The sequence below is a fragment of the Vulpes lagopus genome, chromosome 5 (genome assembly GCF_018345385.1).
Source record: "Vulpes lagopus strain Blue_001 chromosome 5, ASM1834538v1, whole genome shotgun sequence".
In the NCBI taxonomy this organism is placed as follows: domain Eukaryota; kingdom Metazoa; phylum Chordata; class Mammalia; order Carnivora; family Canidae; genus Vulpes; species Vulpes lagopus.
This window is the reverse complement of record NC_054828.1, coordinates 22246070-22271827: the sequence shown is the minus strand read 5'-3', so window position 1 is coordinate 22271827 and position 25758 is coordinate 22246070. Positions and strand designations below refer to the sequence as shown.

The following is a 25758-nucleotide window of genomic DNA, read 5'->3' as shown; positions in this document are numbered from 1 at the left end:
TCCCCACAGCACCCACTTAGGTGTTGAGCAGAAACAAAGTGCTGCTGGCTAAACAGCCATCAGGAATACTAATGAGCCTAACAGAATGTGGGAATTAGTCGAATGTATAAACAAAAGTTTCATATAGTAAAAGAAAATTTCAGATCACACAACTAAAAGATGAACTACACGTATAAGTACAGGCATATTCTGTGCAAAGTACAATTATAACAACATCCACTATTTGTGACATACCGTCTGCTAAGAAATTTATTCCTTTTCGTTAATTATCACCAACCACCTGCATTGCTGAGGCTATCATCCCAATGATGCAGATGCAGAGGCTGAAGCTCAAGGAGCTAGAAAGGGGCCATAGTGGATGCCGACTGAATTCTTGGTGTCTGACAGCAAAGCTGGTGTTTTTACCCTTGCACCCTTACCAAAAAAAAGCAGAAATAAATAACTTTCTGTTCACATCTCACAAAAAACTTCCTGGGGAAAATGAGAATTGCACATTTAGGAATAAAATACTACCTACAGGAAAATGGACAAGGGTAATTCAGCACTCTGTAGCCCTGAATGCATCCTGTTCCTTCTGGAGAATACAAGATAGCTCAAAAGAGGTCCCCCACACAGTGGTCCACAAGAGATGTTCAAACACTTGATGAAGTCAGCTGGTAAGATTGTAGATATTTGAGCAGTTTCATCCTAAGATTACTCTAAAGTGTGACCATGTTGGACCTAAAGGAGCAAAGTACGCCCTTGCTATACATATTTTTAACATTTTGCATAATTCTGTCATCTACCCAGAGAACCAGGCCTCGTTAATATTCCGCAGCAGACCAAAAAATCTAGACAGAACGGGTCAAGTTTCCATCATCATGTTAAACCATATTATATTGCCATTTCAGCAATAATGTCAGTAATTAGATATTGGCTAAGTGCCTAAATCCTGGTTTGCATCTATAATTTAAATACGTATCATGCTAAATAGTGTCATTGTGCAAAGCCAAGAGGTATTCAGTAGTTGGTGTTTTCCCCTTTCCTGAGACACAAAGAAACTTATTCTGCTCTCCAGAATGCAGGTGTAATGTTGGAAAATGCCTTGAAAATTCCACTCATGCATTTGCCCGGGAAAATAACTGATTTTTTAAGTTATAAAAATATACTGGCTTTTCCATCTGAGTGGGTGGATGGAAATCGGTAGAAATGTATCATTTCCAGCTGATTTATTTATGTTATTGAAACCTTGAAAACAGTTCAAAATAAACAGCCCTAAATAGTTAGGCTCATAGGCCGAAATGTTTATCACACTTATTGTTTTGCATTGAACCTTCACTTGCACACAGGACAATTAGATCAAGACCATTTCAGTACATCTGGAACTTGTCTTTTCAAAAAGTTACTTGCTGTGGATGCAAGGAAAAAGCCAATGTCTTTTTTTTTTTTTAAGATTTTTTATTTATTTGAGAAAATGAGAGAGAACACAAGCAGGGGGGAGGGACAGAGGGAGAAGCAGACATCCTGCTGAGCAGGGAACCCAACTCGAGGCCTGATGCCAGGATCAGGGGATCATGGCCTGACTGAATGTAGATGCCCAACAGACTGAGCCATCCAGGCACCCCCAAATATCTTCTTAAACTCAAGTGTAACAAATCTGTGGCAACCAAAGAATTTCTAAAAACCTGGATGGGAGATGGCAGTCAAGCTATGTATGCCTCCTCTTCCCACACTGAGTGTCAGACAAATGGGAAGTAGTATATAGCATCTGCATACAGTATCAGTAGTTGAACTTGAATTTCATTGCAAAATGGCTTTGGTCGCAGCTTGGGCTATTTACAGAAAGCCTATTTCAGTTCTCCTTAGCCCAAATTAAACAGTCTTAGAATGTGGTACTTATAAAAGGAAACAAAGGGCCTATTTATTTGATATTGTGCATCAAAAAGAGAAGATATAAATTGCATTAATCTCCCATCTTTCTATTCTGACTCCCTTGTCTGCATGATCTGGGCACTCTTACTCAGGATGGTTGTAAATGGTCAAAGACAGATTGAATGACCTGTCTTATTGACTGGCTTGGCCACTTGGTTCCCTATTTTCTGTCCCTTGGCTTATTCTTTTGAGAGAGATAAGAAGGAGGCATACAGATTAAGCATTATGGGAGATTACTAAATGTAGTCACAATTTGTAACTCTGCCATCAAAACCTAAAGTCTATTTCTCCAGCCTCTGTGACCTGCTCCGAACAAAAAAATGCTGTGGAAGTGAGGTTGTATGAATTCCAAGTGCAGGTGTCAAGAGGCCTTGCTGCCACTTCTTTTGCTGCTGGGAACCCTTTTGACACATGTGGACAAGCCCAGCCTGGTGTGCTAGACAATGAAACCACTTGGGGCTGACCTTACAGCTGTCCCAGGCTTCCCAGCTGAGGCCCAGACATGTGAGGGAGACTTGGCAAGAAAAGTCAAGCTGAGAACAGACCAGAGAGGCACCCCAGCGAGCTCAGCCCAAATTGTCCAAGTTTGAGGTATTTGTTACACAGTGATAGGTAACTGTTACAAACACTATAGGCTATCACAGCCCTCTTAACAGTGATTCCCTGTCCTCAATCCTTTCCACTGAAAGGACATTGTTTCTAACAGATCTTTATCTGCCAAAGGTGATTATATCAGCAACTAGTTTATATGCCTGAAGAAGACAAGCTTAATTGTGAAAATCAAAAGGTTTCTCTAGATAAGGTATGCTGGGCAACAAAGAAATTAATTCTATTCTATTAAACAAATTAAGCCAAAAGAAAAGCATTCCCCTGGGTTGAAAGAGCTATAGATTAAAGGTTCTCAATGACAAGAATCTTCAAAGAAACAACAGAAGTGCCTCCAAAATAAAGACTAAATACGACAACTCTGGCAGGATCAGAGGGCACGATACTGTCCCAGGAAAGTAGCAGGCAGATGTTTCTCCTCACTTACCTCTCTCCTGCTTTCTGCTCCACACTGCTTTGGTGAGCAAATGGGGAGCACACCCAAAGGAAGAGAGAAAGGACCACACTCCACTTCCTTGGTCCTCCTACAGAAGTCACCAGCTGGGCAGGGGAGCAGTTTTCAGCTAAGTCAAGTTTAAAGATTTGTTCATTGTAGATAGGATGGTACATCAGAGGGATCTAATCCTCACCTTGAAGCTTGTAGCTTCCCCGTAAAGGGCCAGAATTTGTGTAGGTGATAACCAGGTCCTCCTGCAATATTACATTCAGAAGGGAAAAACTGGTGTGTTAACCACTTTGATTCAACTTTTCCTTCTGGTGTCCTAAATATACAATTTAAAAAGAATCAGAAAATTGCCTGGCTCAGAGATGGCAAATTATTTCTAAGCTTAGTAGTCTCTAAAATGTTCCTAGGAGTGGTATACCTGGCTGACTTGGTCAGAGGAGCATGCGACTCTTTATCACAGGATCATGAGTTCAAGCCCCATGTTGGGTGTAGAGATTACTTAATATAAATAATTTTTTTAAAAATTCCCAGGAGCTCTATGTCTCCATATATCAGATCAATCCTATATGTTAGAGAACTAGACAGTAAAAGGAAAGAGAAGATAGTGTGAATGCCCAGTATATTCTACTAGCAGTAACAATCGTGGGCTGGTGTTGGTGATATAACTTACAAGATGCAATAGTCTTCACTTAGCAGCAAATTTAGTTCTTTATGAAAAAAAAAATACAAATGGATCACAGACCATACAATCATTTTACAGTTGAGAATGTAAAATATGAAACTTTGAAAAAAAAAACAACACAGGGCAAAATCTTTAAGTTTTTACTCTGGACATCAAAAGTGTGATCTATATGCAAAGAAACAAACAATCCAATCATGAAATGGGCAAAAGACATGAACAGAAATTTCACAGAGGAAGACATAGATGTGGCCAACACGCACATGAAAAAATGCTCTGCATCACTGGCCATCAGGGAAATACAAATCAAAACCACAATGAGATACCACCTCACACCAGTGAGAATGGGGAAAATTAACAAGAGAGGAAACAACAAATGTTGGAGAGGATGTGGAGAAAGGGGAACCCTCTTGCACTATTGGTGGGAATGTGAACTTGTGCAGCCACTCTGGAAAACTGTGTGGAGGTTCCTCAAAGAGTTAAAAATAGAGATACTCTACGACCCAGCAATTGCACTGCTGGGGATTTACCCCAAAGATATAGATGCTGTGAAATGGCAGGACACCTACACTCCAATGTTTAGAGCAGCAATGTCCACAGTAGCCAAACTGTGGAAGGAGCCTCGGTGTCCATCGAAAGATGAATGGATAAAGGAGATGTGGTCTATGTATACAATGGGATATTACTCAGCCATTAGAAATGACAAATACCCACCATTTGCTTCGATGTGTATAGAACTGGAGGGTGTTATGCTGAGTGAAGTAAGTCAATCGGAGAAAGACACTCATCACATGGGTTCACTCATACAGGGAATATAAATAATAGTGAAAGGGAATAAAGGGGAAAGGAGAGAAAATGAGTGAAAATATCAGTGAGGGAGACAGAACATGAGAGACTCCTAACTCTGGAAAATGAACAAGGGGTAGTGGAAAGGGAGGTGGGCAGGGGGTGGGGTGACTGGGTGATGGGAACTGAGGGGGGCATTTGACGGGATGAACACTGGGTGATATGCTATATGTTGGCAAATTGAACTCCAATAAAAATTTTTTTAAGTGTGATCTACAAAAGGAAAATGTAATAGATTAGAACTCAACAGAATTAAAAACATTTGCTCTGTGAAAGACCCCATTAAGAGTATGAAAAGACAAGAGTGCCTAGGCGCCTCCATCTCTTGGTCTTTTTGGCTCAAGTCATGCTCTCAGGGTCCTGGGATCGAGCACTGTGTGGGCTCCCCACTCAGTGGGGAGTCTGCCTGTCTCCATCTCCCTTTGCCCCTCACCCTCTCCTGTTCACTCTCTCTCTAAAATAAATAAATCTTTAAAAACAAAAAATACGACAAACTACACAGTAGAAGAAAATATCTGAAAACCACATATCTAACAAAGGACTTATATCTGGAATATGTAAGGAAGTGCCAAAGTCATCTTTTAAAAAAATACTTGTTAGAAAATAGGAAAATACATGAAGATACACAGATGGCAAATAAGCACGTAGTAAACTCTTCAATTTCATTAGTCATCAGGAAAATACAAATTAAAATCACCATGAAATACCATTACACACTGATTAGATGGCAGAATAATAATTAAAAAAAATAGTGTTAACACCCAATGCTGGTGAAGATGTAGAGAAACTAATCACTCAGACATTACCGGTGATAATGTAAAATGGTACCACTGCTCCAGAAAACAGTTTGGCAGTTTTCACTAAAACTAAACTTGTAACTATCATGCAACCAGTAATGACATTCCTGAGCATTTATCCCAGAAAGAGAAAAATTTACGTGCATACAAAAACCTGTACATAAATGTTCGTAGCTGTTTTGTTCATAATAGCTGAAAACTGGAAACAAACCAGATGACCTTCAAGAAGCAAAGGGCAAACGACCTGCGGTATATCCATGCCATGGAATACTACTCACCAGTAACAAGGAACAGACTTTTGACCCACATAACTACTTGCATAAATCTCCAGGGAATTATGCTGATGAAAAAAAATCTCAAATCTTTGCATCATTCCATTTATATAACATTCTTAAAATAACATAATTATAGAGACAGACTAGATTGGCAGTCACCAGAGGTTTGGGGGTGGTAGTTGTGAGGGGATGCTATATAAAGATAGCACAAGAGAAACTTTGTGGTTATGGAACTCTTGTTGTGTATCTTGACTGTGGTGGCGAGTACATGAATCCACACAGGAGATACATTTGGACATTCTCTCTCTCTCTCTCTGTCTCTCTCTCTTCCTCTCCCTCCAAGATCCTCATCCCTTAAAGGGCGTGTAGAACTGGTAAAATCTGATAGGCTCTGTAAATTATTGATTTCCTGATGTGACATTATTCTATAGTTATACAAGATGTTCCCATACTTGAGAGGCACTGGGTGAAAGGTACATGAAACTTGCAAGTATGCTTTTTGCAACTCTTTAATCTATAATTATTTTGAATTTTTAAATGTTTAATATATAATCATACCTTAAATTTTGGCCACTCTCTAATGATTTCAGAATAAAAATTTTAAGTTTTTGTGGTTTTGTTGTTGTGCTGTTTTTAGAGAGGAGGAGTAAGAGAGGTAGAAAGAGAGAGAGAGAGCGCTCAAGCAAGAGGCAAAAAGAGAGGCAGAGGTAGAATCCAAAGCAGACTCTATGCCCCAGCACTGGAGCCCAGCATGGGCCTTGATCTCACAACCCTGAGATCATGACCTGAGCCAAAATCAAGAGTCAGATGCTAAACTGACTGAGCTATCCAGGTGTCCCCCAAAATAAAAACTTTCAACAAAACAAAGAAGGCTGCAGGATGGGAATAGAGCACACACAATAACAGCCAACATGAAGTCTCATGATTGCCAGGCACAGGTTCCCATATCCTGGTCATTCATTCAGGATGGGTCACCAGAGATGGGGCTGAGCGGGGGTGGCTCACAGAAGCCTTCAGCTGGTTAGACCTGTGCCTCCCATTCTCCATTTAACCAATACTGGTTTCTCATCACTCAGTAAGCAATCTCAACAATAAGGCCCGGGTGCTAGCGCTGGTACATAGACCTAGGCTGAATTCTATTTATCTTGGATCTCACATAGGGATCCTCTTGATGGATTCTTATCTGTATTGGAAAGGGCGTTCAATCAACACCTCTGGTGTCCCTAGGGGAAGCTAGGGGAAAAGCCACACCGGTGGCTGTTCCCTATCCTTTTACCATTGCAATACCACACAGTGACATTTACAGATAGCTGCCAAACACTCAGAACTGGGCTGTGCGGTGAATTCAGTCTGAACTCCGGAATATAAATGAGAATGAGATTCTAGCAAAATAAAAATGACCGATATCTGGGGTCTAGGGAAATCTACACACCCTGTTACCTGGTAGAAACCAAGTCTTGGATGGCTTCTTTCCCATTCTAGTTTTGTGTGTGTGTGTGTGTGTGTGTGTGTGTGTGTGTGTGTCTGTCTGTCTGTCTATACATCTGTTTTTATTGCTCATTAGGAGAATAGATCATCCTTCTCAAAGTAAAGAAGGAAAACTTATTTCTGATAATGACTATAGAAATCAGAAGAAAGTTTAAAGTATGTAAGTATGCATCTTATTAGGGCGAGAAAAGACAACTGTGTTCTCAATGACTCAAGAAAAAGAAAGTAATAAAATGCTATCCAGAAGGCTGGGAGAGATAAGGATTTGTTAAAGGAGATTAAACAGCCAATAGCACATTAAAGACTTCAAGTTTTTAAACGGTGGGGTAAAGAGGATTGCCTTGCCCCCTCCTCAAAAATCATGCTGGACCGCGAAAAGAGAAAGTACATACAAGAATACTAAAAGAACAGAGGATCCCTGGGTGGCGCAGCGGTTTGGCGCCTGCCTTTGGCCCAGGGCGCAATCCTGGAGACCCAGGATCGAGTCCTGCGTCGGGCCCCCTGCATGGAGCCTGCTTCTCCCTCTGCCTGTGTCTCTACCTCTCTCTCTCTCTGTGTGTGTGTGACTATCATGAATAAATAAATAAAATCTTTAAAAAAAAAAGAATATTAAAAGAACAAAAAAAAACAAAAGCAAAATCCAATCCCACTGGGATAAGGAGACAACTGCAACCTGTGAGGAGGAGCTGGTAAAAGTGGGAAAGGTCAAACAGAAGTGGGAGGTGTCCCAGGTCTCCAGAGACACAAGCGGATGGGGACACCTAGATGGTTCAGCGGTTGAGTGTCTGCCTTCGGCCCAGGGTGTGATCCCAAGGATCCAGGATCGAGTCCCACATCGGGCTCCCTACATGGAGCATGTTTCTCCCTCTGCCCGTGTCTCTGCCTCTCTCAGTCAATCTGTGTCTCTCATGAATAAATAAATAAAATCTTAAAAAAAAAAAAAACAAGTGGAAAAAAACAAGTGGATGGTGAAGCTCCTCTTAGCCTCCAGCCCAACCACCCTTCCCTTACTGTGTGCTGCTGCTGGCAAACCACGTGTCTCCTGCTGGAGTCTGCCAGTAGAGGTTGCTAGAAGAGGGCCAGGAGGAGGGGGGAGAGGAGTGTGTTCAGAGCGGGGTTCATCCCAGTAGTGGCAGTCGGGTCCACAAACAGCTGATTTCGGTTTCCAGTTTTTTCTCCATTCCTAGAACATCATCTCATCCCCTCTGAAATAGCAACCAACTGGCTGACATCCTTGCAGAGGCCTGTGTTCCCCACCCACCAAGCTCCCCTGTTGTGATATTTCCAGGCTCTCCCCTGACTTCTCCAGTGCTAGGAGTGGTAGCTGCCTCCTGCAGTTCCTATTGCTATGTTAGGTCAGTGTTCCTTTTCCCATTTTCCATCTTCCAGTATCTATTCCAGTATCAAGCTCTTATACTAAACTCACTCTACTACAATAACGTGGAGTTCTGTTTTCCGAACTGGACTCTGAGTGATAAGAAATCACCATCCTCAGAAGTAAGAAATACACTCAAGGGGTAAAATTAATCATTCTTGAGGGCTGGTTGATGCAATTTATTGGTTTGATAGGAAGCTTTCAGAAGCAAGGAGGGTGATGCTGGATAAACCATCATATAGATCACCATTGCAGAAAGAGGTGTCTTGGTGTAATGGAAGGGGGGGTCAGGGGCTCAGCCTCATGAACTGTCTGTAGGGCTTATGTCCCGTATCCAGGGAGAAGTCAGATCCAAGAGAACACTTACACAGCCTCCAGTCACAGGAATTCTTTCCAGCCTGGAGCATGATCTCGCCTGCTGTCTACGAGCACCTCCCATAGATATAACTGGTCTGGGAAGAACTCATCTCATTCAAAGGTGAACAATAATCCCAAACAAACTTTCTGTAAATTTTATGCAGATACATACCATGTTCTACATGAGAAAACAATAGCATAAGAATAAATAACCAAAATTCTAAGAATTCTAAAATATCAACACATACAGTCAAGCAGCAAGTTTTACAACAATATAAAATGACTAAAAAGGATTTATTTTTTGCATTGATAAGATACTTCAGCATTAGGGCACCTGGGTAGTTCACTCAGTTAAGCATTTGCCTTTGGCTAGGGTCATGATCTCAGGGTCCTGGGATCAAGCCCCACATTGGGCTCCCTGTTCAGTGGCAATTTTGCTTCTCCGTCTCCCTCTGTGATCTCTCTTGCTCTCACTCTCATTCTTTCTCAAATAAATAAATAAAAATCTTTAAAAAAAATCCTTCGGCATTAAAAATTTCAACTGTAGGGCGCCTAGATGTCTCAGTTGGTTAAGCATCTGGACTCTTGATTTCTGCTCAGGTTATGATTTCAGGGTCCTCATATTGAGCCCACATCCATTCTGCATTGGGACAGAGCTGCTTAAGATTTTATCTCTCCCTGGGACACCTGGGTGGCTCAGCGGTTAAGCATCTGCCTTCAGCCCAGGGCGTGAGTCCCATTAGGCTCCCTGCATGGAGCCCGCTTCTCTCTGCTTATGTCTCTGCCTCTCTCTCTGTGTCTCATGAATAAATAAATAAAATCTTTAGAAAAAAAATATTCTCTCTCTCCCTCTCCCTCTGCCCCTATCTCTGGACCTCTCTGTCTCTCTGTCTTTAAAAAGAAAAAAAATTGTTTTAATTTAAATGTTACATTAATGAATCAAAAATAAAAGCCAAATAACTGGTGGTGATTTTTATAGGTACAAAATATGAATAAAATTATATATCTATCATAAAAAATGTTTAACAAAAGAAAATTTTCTTCAATATTTTAAACAGCATTTATCAGAAGTCAGTAGTAAATAATTCTGAAAAATTAAAGGTATTCTGACTAATGTCAGGAACAAGACAAGTATGCTCAGTATCTGCATTATTCAATACTGAAGTACATTGGGTAGTCTATTTAATGGAATAAGTCTAGAAGACAAGATGAGGAGAATAGATAAGGAGGCAATATTTACATAAGATATGACTGTCTACATAGACAAAAACTACCTGAAATGAATATAATGTTACATGTCAATTGTATCTCAATTAAAAAAAATAAGCATTTACAAGTTAATATCTTTGTTTCTAACTAACCATAACTAGTTAGGAAGGAATTTAAAACAAAATCCCATTTGTAAAATGAAGAACCAAAAAAATTTTCAATAAGAAAAATATATATATACACCTGTAAAAAAAAAAACAACTATGTAGCTTTACTGATAAACATGAAATAAGGCCTCCGTTGATGGGGAAAACCCACCATACTTTTAGACAGGAAGACTCAAATAACATAAAGATGTCAATCTTCCCAGTGCCATATATAAGCATCATGCTTTTTCAATCAGAATATCAATGGAATTTTGAAGAGACTTAATAAATTGATATTAAATTTCATCTGGAATAGTCACTCCATAAGAACTGCCTGGAAATGTTTGAAAAACAGAATAACGAGTAGAGATGTGTCTTATCAGATGTGAAGATGTCCTTAAAAACTATTATAATTAAAGTAGCATGTAATTATGTCAGGAAAAGAGAACTGTATATTATATCAGAATATAATCCAGAAACACATATCATATCCATTTGATACATGAAATATATAACATTTTAAATCAGTAGGTAAAAAATGAATTATTCAATATATGGATATGGAACAACTGAATATCCATTTTGAGTAAATCAAATTTAGATTACTACATTGTGAGATATATATAGATATATCAGTGAGGATATATATTGTCAGATATATATATGTATATGTATATATATAATATTGTGAGAACTATATTGTGAGATATGTATCAGTGGTAGTTTACAAAACTATTAGAGAAAAATTTAAAGAAAAGTTTTTTTTTAATCTTTATTGGATAATGACCTTCTACATAATTTCCAGAAGCCAGAGAAAATTGGACATAATTCCTAGATTTTCCTACTAAAATTTAAACTTGCTCTATGTTGAAAAAAACTGCCATAGACAGGGGATCCCTGGGTGGCTCAGTGGTTTAGAGTCTGCCTTCAGCCCAGGGTGTGATCCTGGAGTCCCGGGATAGAGTCCCGCATCAGGTTCTCTGCATGGACCCTGCTTCTCCCTCTGCCTGTGTCTTTGCCTCTCTGTGTGTGTCTCTCATGAATAAATAAATAAAATATTTTTTAAAATACCATAGACAAAGTGAAAAGATGAAACAGATTAAGAGACAATGTTTACAACTCAGAGAACACAGAGGGGCCAGCAGGGCACTGCATTCTCCTTTCAACCTGAGAGGCTTGGTGACCTGGTGAGCCTAATCATTCATTTTCAACAGCTCAGCAGAGTAGGGGTAGAAGAAAAGACCCAAAGAGGGAGCTAAGAGGGAGCTAAGGGTGTTACCCACCCCACAAACCTGAAACATCAAGGGGCAACAATCTCACAGTAAAGTCAAACTAGAAATAACACTTCCCCTACTCCATTGGACTGGAAAGACATGGCCGATCTCAAATCTGGTGGTTGAGCAGCAAAACTATCACCCATCCTTAAGGCAATGAAACAGCCTGAATCTGACTTAACCAGGGGGTTCCAAAAGCCTCAAGGCAAGAATTTAATCTAGAATGTCTGGGAATGTCCCCAGAAATCTAGCAAAAGTTAAAAAAAAAAAAATCCTTTTTTCAGAAATGCACCTTTATCCCAGGTCCCAAGTATTCCCCCCCCCTTCCAAAAAAACAAAAACAAAAACAAAAACAAAAAAACAAGGAAAATGAGTAGCTTTCAGTCAAAACCAAACCAAACTATGAAACACAAGAAAACACAAGCACCATGAGAGATAGCACCAACCAGAGCTAGAAAATTCTGACCTACAAATACTTTAGATGACTCATTCTCAAAATACAGTCCCTAAACTAAGCAGCATCAACATCATGTGGCAATTTGTTGGACATAGAAATTCCTGCTAATCACAAACTCTAAGGGTGAGGCCCAGCCATGTGCGATTTAACGGGTTCTCAGGTCATTCTGATGAACACTCAAGTTTAGGAACCACTGCTCTCAATATTAAATGTTAAGAACCAGTGTGTGGTGCAACTATGTTAGATGCGTTCCTTAAGAGAGGATTGGAAACATGACAAAGGGGCAAACAATTCTGAATGAAGCCAATGAGGGCTTTCAGAAGTGAAAAATACAGTAAACAGAATTTAAAATTCAGCTGATCCATTTAGCAGCAGACCAGATGGACAGGGCTGAGGAAAGACTTACCTGAAAGCTAGAAGCAAAGAGATAGTATGGAAAACTTGCAGAGACATGAAGGAGATAAAGTATGAGACACAGGTCAAAAGACATGAAGCATTGAGTGAATATGCATGTCTTCTATATTTCATGATGTAAAGGACACATTTTAAAATGTCCGAATGAGGGACAGCCTGAGTGGCTTAGGGGTTAAGCACCACCTTCGGCAGGGTTTGATCTTGGAGACCCCAGGATCGAGTCCCATGTCAGGCTCCCTATATGGAGCCTGCTTCTCCCTCTGCCTGTGTCTCTGTCTCTCTCTCATGAATAAATAAATAAAATATTTTAAAAAAATAAAATAAAATGCTCGAATGACATGTATAATGAATACAAGCCAATTAATGTATACACACTAAGCTCTGTACCCCATGGAGATGTTCAAAATTGTAAGAGCCCTGCCCCAGGGAACAGTTGGGGAGACTACAATCACCTGGGAGAAATATGGCCTTCAGACCATTATCATCCATTAAAGGATAGTAGGGCAAAGGGCAAAGGTAAAAAGGTGGGCATGTGAGCCTGTGGCAGCATTTTCTAAAAGGAGCACACAGCCAGAGAGGCTTCCCCCACACCAGACGAGCAGAGGGTCTGAATAGACTGTTAAAAATATTGGGTTCAGCTGAGGTCACTAGGGTAGAGTAATCTTATATTTACATTGCTTTTAAGAAATTAATGTGAGAACTGTTAAATTGCTTTCTTTAAAAAAACAATTTTATTTATTTATTTGAGGGAAAGCATGAGCAGGGAGAAAGGCAGAGGGAGAGGGAGAAGCAGGCTCCCCGCTGAGCAAAGAGCCAGACTCAGGACTCCATCCTAGGGATCATGACCTGAGCCAAAGGCAGCCACTTAACTGACTGAGACACCCAGGTGCCCCAAAATGTCAAATTTCAATCAGACTTCAAGGAAAAAGGCAGACTAAGTAAAAATCTTCGCACTTTTCCTGCAAGAGAATTCAAGACATTGATTGTCTAGTAAATTGAAGAGTGTGAATTAAAAGTTGCTCATGGCGAGCAATCTGTACCAATAGTCCTTACAAACAGCAAAACTGTGCAGATTTTATACGCTTTAGAAAGTATATGGTTAAAACTAACATCTAATTATAATGGAGCACAGCCCAGGTGGCTCAGCGGTTTAGCGCTGCCTTAGCCCAGGGTGTGGTCCTGGAGACCTGAGATCAAGTCCCAAGTCGGGCTCCCTGCATGGAGCCTGCTTCTCTCTGCCTGTGTCTGTGTGTCTCTCATGAATAAATAAATAAAAATCTTTTTAAAAACTATTATAATGGAAAAAAAAAACTCTTGGAAAACTAAAAATACAGCACTATCGCCTGGACATGATAAAGAATATCTAATATAAGGGGTGCCTGCCTGGCCTGGTTGAAAGAGCATGAGACCCTTTGTCTTAGGGGTCATGAGTTTGAGCCCCACACTGGGTGCAGAGATGACTAAAAATAAATAAATAGAACTTTTTTATGAAAAAGATTATCTAACGTAAAACAATAGCCAATACCATACTTACACAAGTCATCCAAAAGATGATCATTATTAAATAAAGAAGAGGTCACAGATGGCTGCTATCTACAGATTACTCCCATTTGAAAGGAAACTAAGAAAACACACTTAACTTTCTCCTTATCTTTGAGATTCTCAATTTGACCATACCATACTTGGAGGTAGAAATGATTTTATTACCTAGCCTGTTAACTTTTCCAACCTGAAATCTTTTATTATTCCTTTCCTTTTAGAAAATGGAATATTAAATTCTATTTAACAACAGGCAGTTATTTTAAAAAAGAAGCCAAGTGGAAATAATAATTGAAAACTGTAACTGCCCAAATAAAGAATTGACTGGGTAGGGTGAATGTCAACATGGATTCCACCGAAAGTAGACTTTATGAGCAGAAGATCGGGTGGAGGAGCCCTCTCATCAGAAAGTAGTAATTCTACCTCAGAAACTAATGAAAAGAAAGAAAAAGGAAAGAAAGAAAGAAAGAAAGAAAGAAAGAAAGAAAGAAAGAAAGAAAGAAAGGGCTCAGTGTACTAATAACAGGAGTGCCAAACAGGGCAGAGAGAAACAGAGGAGAAGAAGCATTTGAAAAAAAATTATGACTCAAATTCTCCGAACTTTAGAGAAAAAAGCAAGTCACATACAAAGAACCAAAATAAAGCAGACTTTCTATATCACTGGCAACCAGAAGACAGTGGTAACACATGAAACATGCCTAAAGGGGATAGCTAAATGGGACTGCATTCCTTCCTGTCTCTGAGAGACAAGAAAAGAGGGGAAAGACATGGACCAAAAAGATAGTAGGGGAGAGCAAGCTGGTCTGAGGCTGGAGAGGATGCCAGGAAACACAGCCAAAAGAAACATCTCAATTGGTGAAATAGCCAAAGAATATTTAAGGACAATAGTTTTGAAGAATTACCTGAGCCATGGTTCAGAAATTTACAATAAAATATTTTTTTCTGCTGAATGCTATGAGTGTGTGTGTGTGCGCGTGCGTGCGCACACAGGCATGAGACAAACTCAACAGAAGAAGCTGGATATACTATCTGGATTGATGTGTAGTGGATAAGACCGCCTCACTGAGATGAGGAGCTTGGAGACAAAGATCACCAAAGGGATGTAAACTCCCATTATTTTTAGAAATCTTAGAAGGCAGAGAGGATAGGACATCCACAAAGCTCTGAGTCAAGTCCATCTGGACAGCCAGGGTCTGGGAGACTTCATTCCAGCTGACATCTGGGTGACTAGCACTTCCACCTCCAGAACAAAACTGTGTTCTCCAGGGTGGTTCCTGCACCTTGGGGTTTCTCTGTATAAATCCCCTGACAAATGTCTCCCATAGCCCTGGGTCCTCAAAACTGTCTCAGTTCACTCCCCTGTCCTCAGTCTGTCTTTATTCGCTCGCCTTTACTTCCTAACTTTTGTCCAAATGGCATTTTCCAAAATGCCCTGAACACACCTCTCCTGCTTTCTGCAGTTCACCGATCCACGAGGTCACCCAGAAGCCAGGGCTCACCGAGTCCCATTTGGGGTACACATGAATCGCCTTAAACGAGAGAGGCCCAAATGGCTGCAAGTTCATTATGTGTTTGGAAATTATGTTGTTGTAATACCCACTTCGTTTCAAACTTTCCAAACTTTTTCTGCAAAGTTTAGTGACTATTTTAGATTTCACAGGCCATATGGCCTCCGTAGCAACGGTGCGGTTCTGCCATTTTGCAGGAAAGCAGCCATAGACGATATGTAAACAAATAGTTATGGCTGGGTGCCCAGTGACATTTTATTTACCAAAACAGGCAGTGGGAAGGAGTTGGCTAACAGGCCTGAGTTAGATGTAAGCAAGCATTTGCCAAAATGAACACCAGTCCCCTATAGAGGGCTGGATCTGGGTAATATTGGCCTGATGTCCCCATGGGTGTCCAATCCTTCCCCCAAGGTTTTCATGGATTTCAAGATTTCTCAAGGTGAATTTTAGCTCTAGACTTTGGCTTTGCATGGGTTGCTTCTGTTCTGTACCTGGTCTGCCCTAGTTTATGTACATAAGGCATTCATTGATTTATATACTTACTAAACTATTTACACTATATTTTGGTGACTCTATCATTTTGCTAAGGCTATTACGACAAAGTACCACACACAGGGTGGCTTCAACAATGAGATTTATTTTCTCAAAATTCTGGAGGCTGGAAATCCTAGGTCAGGGTGCCGGCAGGGTTCAATTCTTCTGAGACCTCTTTCGTTGGCTTGTGGATGGCCATCTTCTCCCCGAGTCTTTCATGGCCTTCCCTCTCTGTGCATCTGTGTCCTAATCTCCTCTCTTAAAAAGATACCAGTCATATTGGACTAGAGCCTAATGACCCCATTTTCATTTACCTTTTAAAAGATCTTGATCCAGGGCACTCCAGGTGGCTCAGTGGTTTAGCGCCGCCTTCAGCCCAGGGTGTGATCCCGGAGACCTGGGGTTGAGTCCCATGTCGGAGTTCCTGCATGGAGCCTGCTTCTCCCTCTGCCTGTCTCTGCCTCTCTCTCTCTCTGTGTGTGTGTCTCTCATGAATTAATAAAAATAAAATCTTTAAAAATATATATAAATAAAAGATCCTGATCCAAATACAGTCACATCCTGAGGTAATGGAGCATTAGGACTTCAACTCTCCCTCCAATATGAATTTAGGAATAACATAGTGCAGCCTAAATTTATGAGAATATAAATTTTATAAAGTCTTGTTTATAGGAAGGAGTGTCCATATGTATTACATAGCAAAGTTTAAATTCCTTGTTAACCATTCCTATTGCTAAAAGTCTTTTTAAAAAGTTTTTATTTAAATTCCAGTTAGTTAACATACAGTGTAATATTAGTTTCAGGTATACATTTAGTGATTCAACACTGCCATGCAATAGCCGGTGCTCATCACAAGCTCCCTTCTTAATCCCCATCACCTGTTTCATCATCCCACCCCCCACACACACACACATCCCCTCTGGTAACTATCAGTTTGTTCTCTGTAGTTAAGAATCTACTTCTTGGTTTGTCTCTACATTTTTTTCCTTAGCTCATTTTGTTTGTTCCTTAAATTCCACATATGAGTGAAATCATATGGTATTTTTTCTCTTATTGACTTATTTCCTTAGCATAATACTCCTTAGCTCCATCTGCATCATTGCAAGTAGCAAGATGTCATTCTTTTTCATAACTGAGTAATATTCCATTATGTATATCTATCTATATGCATATATTAAAGATTTTATTTATTCATGAGAGACATGGAGAGAGAGGCGGAGACATAGGAAGAGGGAGAAGTAGGCTCCCTCTGGGAAGCCTGATGTGGGACTCAATTCCAGGACCCTGGGATCATGACCTAAGCCAAAGGCAGACACTCAACCACTGAACCACCCAGGCTTCTTTTTAAAGACACATTTATTCAATTTCATGATCTGTTATATTAGCAATCAACAGCATGGGTGCAAAAAGAAAAAAAATCTACATTAAAACCCTTTGTTGGAATGCATTATACTTTCCACAGAACAGAAACTAAAATAACTTGTTATACAATTAGTCATAAATCCAGTCTTCGAGTTTTTTGCCTATGCATATGAGTATTATCTAAAAATCTATCTTCTTGGGGCACCTGGGTGGCTCAGTGGTTGAGCATCTGCCTTTGCTTCTTTTGTTTGTTTGTTCTTTGTCCTTTTTAAAGATTTTATTTATTTACTAATGAGAGACATACACAGAGAGAGAGAGAGAGAGAGAGAGAGAGAGGCAGAGACAGGCAGAGGGAGGAACAGGTTCCATGCAGGGAGCCTGATGTGGGACTCGATCCCAGGTCTCCAGGATCATGCCCTGGACTTAAGGCGGTGCTAAACCGCTGAGCCACCAGGGCTGCCTGAGCATCTGCCTTTGGATCAGGTCATGATTCCAGGGTCCTGGGATCAAGTCCTGCATCAGGCACCCCACAGGGAGCCTGCTTCTCCCTCTGCCTGTGTCTCTGCCTCTCTCTGTGTGTCTCTCATGAATAAATAAATAATTTTTAAAAAATAAATAAATAAAACCTGTCTTCTTTGTAGTAGCTAGGTCCTGCTCCCACTGCGCTTGGCTGAGTTAACAAATTCACCAAAATTGCTTCCATCATTACCAAATCCAATATAACCATTCCCACTGCCACCATATCTACCACCAACTCAACTGCCACCAAAGCCACTTCACCCACTGAAGTTTCCTCCACGACCACCATCAAAGTTTCCAGAACCACCACTTCGACCTCCGGCTGGTTGAAGCACTAGCCATTTCTTGCTTAGATAGGGCTCTCCTTACTTCACAGTTGTGGCCATTCACAGTATGGTGCTTTTGAATGACAATCTTATCTATAGAGTCATGGTCATCACATGTTACAAAAGCAAAACCTCTCTTCTTGTCACTGCCTTGGTCAGTGATGATTTCAATCATTCTAATTTCCCCATACTGTTCAAAATAATGTCTTAGATGATGTTCCTCGTGTCTTCTTTAATGCGACCAACAAAAATCTTTTTCCCAGTTAAGTGGGCACCAGGTTTTGAGAATCTTCTCTAGAGACAGCCATCTCTGGCTTCCCAATCCTTCGTTCACCTTGTGTGGCCTTACATTCACAGCTGCATCCACCTTTTCCACAGTGGCATACATGACAAACCCAAAGCGTCTGGAGTGTTTGGTGTTTGGATCAATCATTACCACGCAGTTCATTAGTGTTCCCCATTGCTTAAAATGGCCCCTCAGACTCTCATTGGTTGTTTCAAAGTTTAAACCTCTGATGAAGAGCCTCCACAGCTATTTAGGCTCTTTGAGAGACTGACTTTAATGTGACTGTGGTGGGAGGGGAGACTTTAACAATACTTACTTAGTAGCAACCATGGGCAGACAGGACCACATCTTTATCTAATCATCTGTTGATAGATACTTGGGCTGCTTCCATAATTTGGCTGTTATAGATAATGTTGCTGTAAACATCAGGGTGCATGTATCTGTTTGAATTAGTATTTTTGTATTATTTTTTAGAAAGATTTTATTTATTCTAGAGAGAGAGGGAGAGATCAGAGAGAAGAGTAGAGGGAGAGAGACAAGCAGACTCCACAGTGAGCAGGTGTCCTGATGTGGGGCTCAATCTCAAAACCCTGAGATCGTGACCTGAGCTGAAACCAAGAGTTGGACACTTAACCAACTAAGCCGCCCAGGCACCCCAAATTAGTATTTTGTATTCTCCGAGTAAATATCTAGTAGGACTGCATTGTAGGGTAGTTCTATTTTTAACTTTTTGAGGAAGCTCCAGACTGTTTTCTATAGTGGCTACACCAATTAGCATTCGCACCAACAGTATAAGAGGCTAAAAGCCTTTTTTTGACCACTCTGCAACTCTGGGTTTTAATCAGTCTCTGTTTCCCAAGTCGTGTCCAGATTTCTACCTTCCAACTAGCATTCCTTTTATTTTCCTCCTCTTCCCAAATCTTTGCCTCCTTCCTTCTAGATCGTGGTCACACAGTTGGCCTGAAAATTGAGGTCAACCACATGGCAAACAATCATCCGTCATGCCTATGTGATAAAGGTCCAATAAAGACCCTGGATATTGAAACTCAAGTGGGTTCCCTAGAATTCATTGGAATGATATTGGAAAAGATGAGCAAAGATAAAAGACTTAAACTGGTTTTTTTGACTAATTAATTTTTTTTGAGAGAGAGAAAGAGAGTGAGGATGAGCAAGGAGGAGCAGAGGAAGAAGGAGAGAGAATCCCAAGCAGATTCTATGCTCAATGCAAAGCCAGACATGAGGTTCAATTTCACAACCCTGAGATAATGACCTGAGTCAAAATCAAGAGTCAGATGCCCAACTGACTAATCTATCCAGGTGCCATAAATTTTCTGTTTTTAATCTTTAAAATAAAGTCATAGTAGAAGATAGTTTATTAGTGTTAGACAAACAGATCCGTAAAATAGAGATTCTAGAAATAGAATTACAGTATATGGTAAATTAATTGTCAACAAAAGTGGCAAAGCAACTCATCAACTAAAAGATAATCTTTTCACCAAATGGTGTTAGAGTAATTGGATAGCTATATGCAGAAAATAGCCTCAACCTTTATGTTACACCATATAAAAATATGAACTTGAAATCTTTTATCTACACATAAAAGCAAAAACTAAAACACATCCAGAATAAAAAATAAGAGAAAACCTTGGGTTCAACAAGGAGTTCTTAAATATGACACTAAAAGTGTGAATTATAAAAGGAACAATCAAAACAATTGACATGAAAAGCTCTTGTTCTTCTAAAAACAATATTAAGAAAACAAAAGGCAAGCCACATACTAGAAGAAATTATTTGCAAAACATATATCCTAAAAGGATAAAGAGCTTACCAAGAATAAGACAAGCCAATCTTTTAAGTGGGCAAAGATTTGAACAGATACTTAGCCAAAGAAGATATACAGATGGCAAATAAGCACATGAAAAGATGCTTGGTATCCTTAGTTATCAGAGAATTGCAAATTAAAACCACGAGACACACCTTCATATCCACTACATAGCCAACCATAAAAAGACTGACCACACCAAGTGTTGGCAAGGATCCAAAGCAGCATTCACTTCCTTAAAAAGTTAAGCATACATCTATCCTAGGACCCAGCTATTCTACTCTTAGATATTTATCTAATCAGGGGAAATGGAAGCATATGTATGTAAAAGAACTTGCACTTTATTTATAAATAACCCAAAACAGAATACAACCTAAGTGTCCATTAACGAGTGAATGGATAATCCAGTTGTGATTAATCTATACCAAGGAATATCACTTAGAAATAAAATAGAAACAAATGAACTACTGATACAAAAGTACATGGATGAATGTTTAAAGACTTGTATGGGTTAAAACAATCATAGTTCTACCTAAAATTCTGGAAAGTTCAAACCCAGCTCTAAGTGACAGAAAGCAGCTCAGTGGTCACCTAGGACTGCTTGCTGGGACTGGAGCTGAATGGAAGGATGACAAAGGGGCACAAAGAAACTTTTGGGCATGTGGCTCTGTTCACTATTATGGTTGTGATGATGGTTTCACAGATGTATACATATATAATAATTTATTAAGTTGTATACTTCAAAGACATGCATTTTACATATGTCAATTATACCTCAATAAAGCTGTAAAAAATTACTAGTCATTAATATCAGGTAAAAATTAAAATAAATGCATGCATCATACACAGAAATAAAAAATAATATCTCATGGTGGCCTTGGTGAGAGAGCTATGCATGGTCTACAAGAATGATGCCAGAGCCAATCAGTGTATTAGAGAAGAGGAGATGGGGTCAAGGAGGAGAATGCACACCTAGTCCAGGAATGAGGGAAGAGCCCAGGGAAGATACCAACATTCCAGATGAACCCTGAAGAATTCACACTGAGAAAGAAGGAATGAACGCCATATAGACTGAACAGTCTTAACAAATGCACAGATTTAGATATGCTTTTGAACAGGGCTTAAGAGCAATATCTCCTCCTCTAGATAGCATATGTTTTGCTATACAGTTATTCAGATCTGTAGTCATATTATAAATAAGATAAAATAGTTTCTTTCTTAATATGAGACCTGTCTGAATGTCCTCAGTGTTTTAGGACTCTGGCCCTTTTATAAGCACTTCATTGTTTGTGTTGTAAGCACTGTAGTATCTACTGATATATCTGCAGGAACCCAGGGCCTGGGGAAGTTCTTTTTAAATTAAGTTCCTTTCAAGATAGTTAAGGAAGACTGGTGCTCCTTTTGGCTCTGGAAGTACACTTGTAGTGTCCTTGAAGTACTCAAAGCCTTTTCATATAAAGTTGATTTTTTTCAATCATATACGAATCATGTATTCAAATAAAATACCTAACCATATACAGGAAGAAGGGAAAACCTCCCACAGTCATGCCACACTAATCTGCTGTTAATGTGTTGGCGTTTACTTTGAGGCTTTTGTTGTTTGTTTTTTTTACTTTTTAAAGCTTTTCTTTATTTGAGAGACAGACAGAGAATGCACAAGCAGGGTAAGGGGCAGAGGAAGAGGAAGAAGCAGACTCCCTGCTGAGCAGGGAGCCCTATATGGGGCTCAACATGGGGATTGATCGATCCCAGGCCCCTGGGATCGTGATGTGAGCTGAAGGCAGACACTTAACCAACTGAGCCACCCAGGTTCCCTTACCTTGAAGCTTTTAATGCAATTTTTAACACAGGGGTGACTATCAGATATATACATTGTTGCTTCTCATGACGAGTATTTTTTGTTCCTAAAGGTAATTAATTAGCTGGGTGTATTTCTACTTTATATCTGGGAATTATATGTGCTCAAGTATGAGGAATTTATCAGTGAATTACATTACCAAGAGACGGCCTGCCACTGTCACATGGAGGCTTGTCTGAAGGATACAGGACAAAAATTAAAGCAGTGTCAGTTACAGACGGCATTCACCAATAACTTATTCAATAGTATTCAATAGTAACTATATTAATATGCTCCTTTTAAAATCAGCTAATGGAAAGTTAAGTGTTAGCAAGGCCTGTTCCCAGATTGAACAAGAGTCATCAGCTTCCTGGTAGTCAACTTTTGGGCTGAAGAGGGTTTTCAATGGAAATGTGTGCATTTGATGAATGCTAATTACATGCTTCCAAATCTTCTTTAGCCAATCCGTTTGCAGCTGTTATCCAAGTTATTTTATAAATGTCTGAAACAGCTGTCAACATTCTGAGGGGGAAGCTCTTCAATCAATGAATTGACAGAAATGCAATACTTAGATTTTTCTGAGCAGAAGGCACGAGAACATAATATACATCTATTTAGTGATGTAGCCAGCAATGAAAGGGAACGATTGATACTGCCATTGTGTTTTAAAGCATTGGAGAAAATTTTCATGCTCATGGGCATGGAAAGTACATCATAAGAGCACCCTACTTGTGGGGAGACCCACAAAGTCAAATGGGATGTTTGAGTGTCCTAAGGATACAAGCAATGCAATCTTATTTCCTATCAATAAGAACGCTTCTAGTGGTGTATAGCAACATTGTAAATCATATTTTAATTAAAATTTTAGTACTTGTTGATGTTATTTGTTTATTGTCTCAATAAAACATTTTTAACAGATGACATCTGGACATTTTGCTTAATTTCTCTCTTTTTTATTCCCTATAAAATTCTTTAGTAAATCTAATTGTTGAGATATGCATCAGACTGACAACTCTGGAAAATGAAGCCTTTTATTCAGGCTCAGAATCTGTGTATTCAGAAAAGAACTACCTTCATGCTGCTGTTGGCCTCCATTCCATAGTGAGACTTGAAGGCTCAGGTCACTTTTAACCTTCAGCTTGCATTTGCTTCTTTGCTAAGGTTACAGTCTTTGGGGTGGGGGGTGGAATGAGCATCTGTTACAGCAGGGCTTTCTGGAGCCTCATGTGTCAGAAAGAAAATTGAAGTCCACTATGTTTTTCCACCTGCAACTGGCTGGTCCAAAATGATTCTTGAACTATCACAACCTATTTAAAAGTAATCCAGTGTTTCCTTTGCATGAGTGGAAGAGGAACCCCGTCTGCTTTGACTTTTCATGGAATCCATGTCCCTTCACAGGCATGTCATAATTTTCACACCAGTAACCAAAGAACATAAAGAGGATATGTAAGTTTGCAAAAGTCTGCCCGGTTAAGTCATGCAGGCAGCATACATACACTCACCACTACAAATTTGATACTTATGCTCATATAATACAAAAGCATTTTGCTATTGGTGCTGTTCCCTAAGAGATGAAAACATCAGCAGTCATGGCATGATGGGCCCCAGGTGGTTTGTAAAAACACTCAAAACAGTCTTTTAACTTTCAAATGATTAAACATAGGAAGTCCTTTTTGTTGACTCTGAAATTTCTTCAAGCATTGCTGAATAAGTTTGTTTGTTTGTTTCCAATCGATGTTTCACTCTTTCTTACTTTCTCTTTCCTCTCTCAACTAACCTACTTCTAGGGTTAGTTACCATGGAGCCAACAGAAGCAGATACTGAGACAAAGATATGTTGTGCAAATGATTTATTCAGGAAGTGCTCCCAGGAGAAACTAATAAGAGACTGGGGAAGCAAGACATGGAAAGGGAAGAGGCAAGCAAGGGTATGATCTCAGGCAAAGTTCGCTGCAGAGAAGAACTAGCCTGACCTAGCAGGGGATTACAAGCTTTGCCTCAGTTTATCCCAACTGCAGGCAAGAGAGCTGGGCTTTCATTGGCTGCATGTGTCAGCTATTGGCTAGGGGCTTCCCTGAGGAGACAAGACCTCCCAGGCATTTCCTGCTTTCTGTACTTGTGCCCAAAGTGACTTCAGCAGACCTTGGGCAGACCTCCAAAGAAAGACGCAGGTGTGGACAGTTACAAGCAAAAGCATACAGAAGCCAAAGGAGGGATGCATAAGAATAAAAGAGATTCGACTGAATCTGGCTGAGCCCCAGCAGTGTCCAATACACACAGGAACATTAGACAATATGCTTGGAATTGTAAAGTGAGGAGAGTGCTCATTCAGAAATCATGAGCTCCGTCCTGGAAGAGTACAATAATGTCTGAGCAGTCATATTTTGAGTAGCATGCTCATTGCCGCAAGAGAAAGAAAGCACAGAGCAGAGACCCCCATGCTCATTACAATCACCTGGGAGCTTTTAGAACCCCCAAAGCCCAAGACATACCCCAGACCATTCAATCACAATCTCTGGGCCTGGGGCCAGACAGCAGTGTCTTTTCAACATGTAGTCAGTGTTAAGAACCTTTGGCATAGGATATGGTCTCAATATTGTTGGCACTTGCAAAAGGATGTTGTTGCCTTTCCTAAAATGGTTTCTGTTCAGAGTCTGTAAAAACAACAACAAACAAACAAATAAACAAAAATCTGCTTCATAATATGATAGCATGTTAGTGGGAAAGTATCTTGCCTTGGGCAAAAATATCAGCTTATTTCCCTTATTAATATATTATTTGGTACTTATTTAAAAATTGTTTAATTGGTGCAGGGACAAGTTATTCAGAGTTTTGCAGAAATCTAGAGGGAAACATTTTATTGTCTTAAGAATACAAAACAAAGAAAACTATTTTAAGAAATAATAAGAAAACTACCTTTTTATCTTATAAAAATGAAGGATTCTGGGAAGATGGCAGAGTAGGAAGCACAAGGAATCTGAATCCCCACCTAGACAGTAATTGCACTGGCAGATTCTGTCTGCTATAACTATTTTGGAACTCTGGAGTCTATTGAAGGCTTGCTACTTCCAGGGGAAGTAAATTTTCTGGATGGTAAATTGCACTTAATTTCAGTCAATTTCATTGTAGCAACTACCCATCTCCATCCTCTGGCCCCACAATAGACAGCTGTGCACATGTTTCAGGAGCAGCTTGCATACAGCTTGAGGGAGCCAGGGTGGATAATAAGGACTCTGCCTCCAAATATCAGGGATCTGTGCTCTGATCACTGATTGCTGTTTCTGATCACAGAAGAACAGGCACAGAGTGCAGACACAGAGAGGCATTGTTGCCTTCACCCTTCCACTGTTACAAGCCTTTCTTTCCTTTTCAGGCTGAAATGACTGTCAGAGGATTTAAAGGGCCAGTGTCCTTTAAAATTTTCTTTTATGTACCCCCATGCCCAACCATTTTCCTCTTTAAGGAGCCAGATAGTTAAGCTTTAGATATTCAAAAGCAACCACATATATGGAAGGAATTTAGAAAGTCAATGATGCATTCCCAGGGAAAAATGCAGGCTCAGAAAAAAACTTGAGAAGATCTTTAGTTTATACATGAGTCTGATCCCCATCACAGTGCAGCCTACAACAATCAAAAAAGAAAAACAAAAACAAGAATCAGTAAACCCTGGGTATAGGGAAAATCTGATTTCGAGAGTTACCTCATTATTTCATCCAAAGGCCCAGTTTTCAATAAAACAAAATCACA

At 39.9% G+C, this 25758-nt stretch overlaps 1 pseudogene; it reads right to left on the bottom strand.

Annotated features, from left to right (window-relative positions):
- The window catches only part of LOC121491743, a 44104-nt pseudogene that overhangs the window by 4695 nt on the left and 13651 nt on the right, over positions 1-25758 (bottom strand).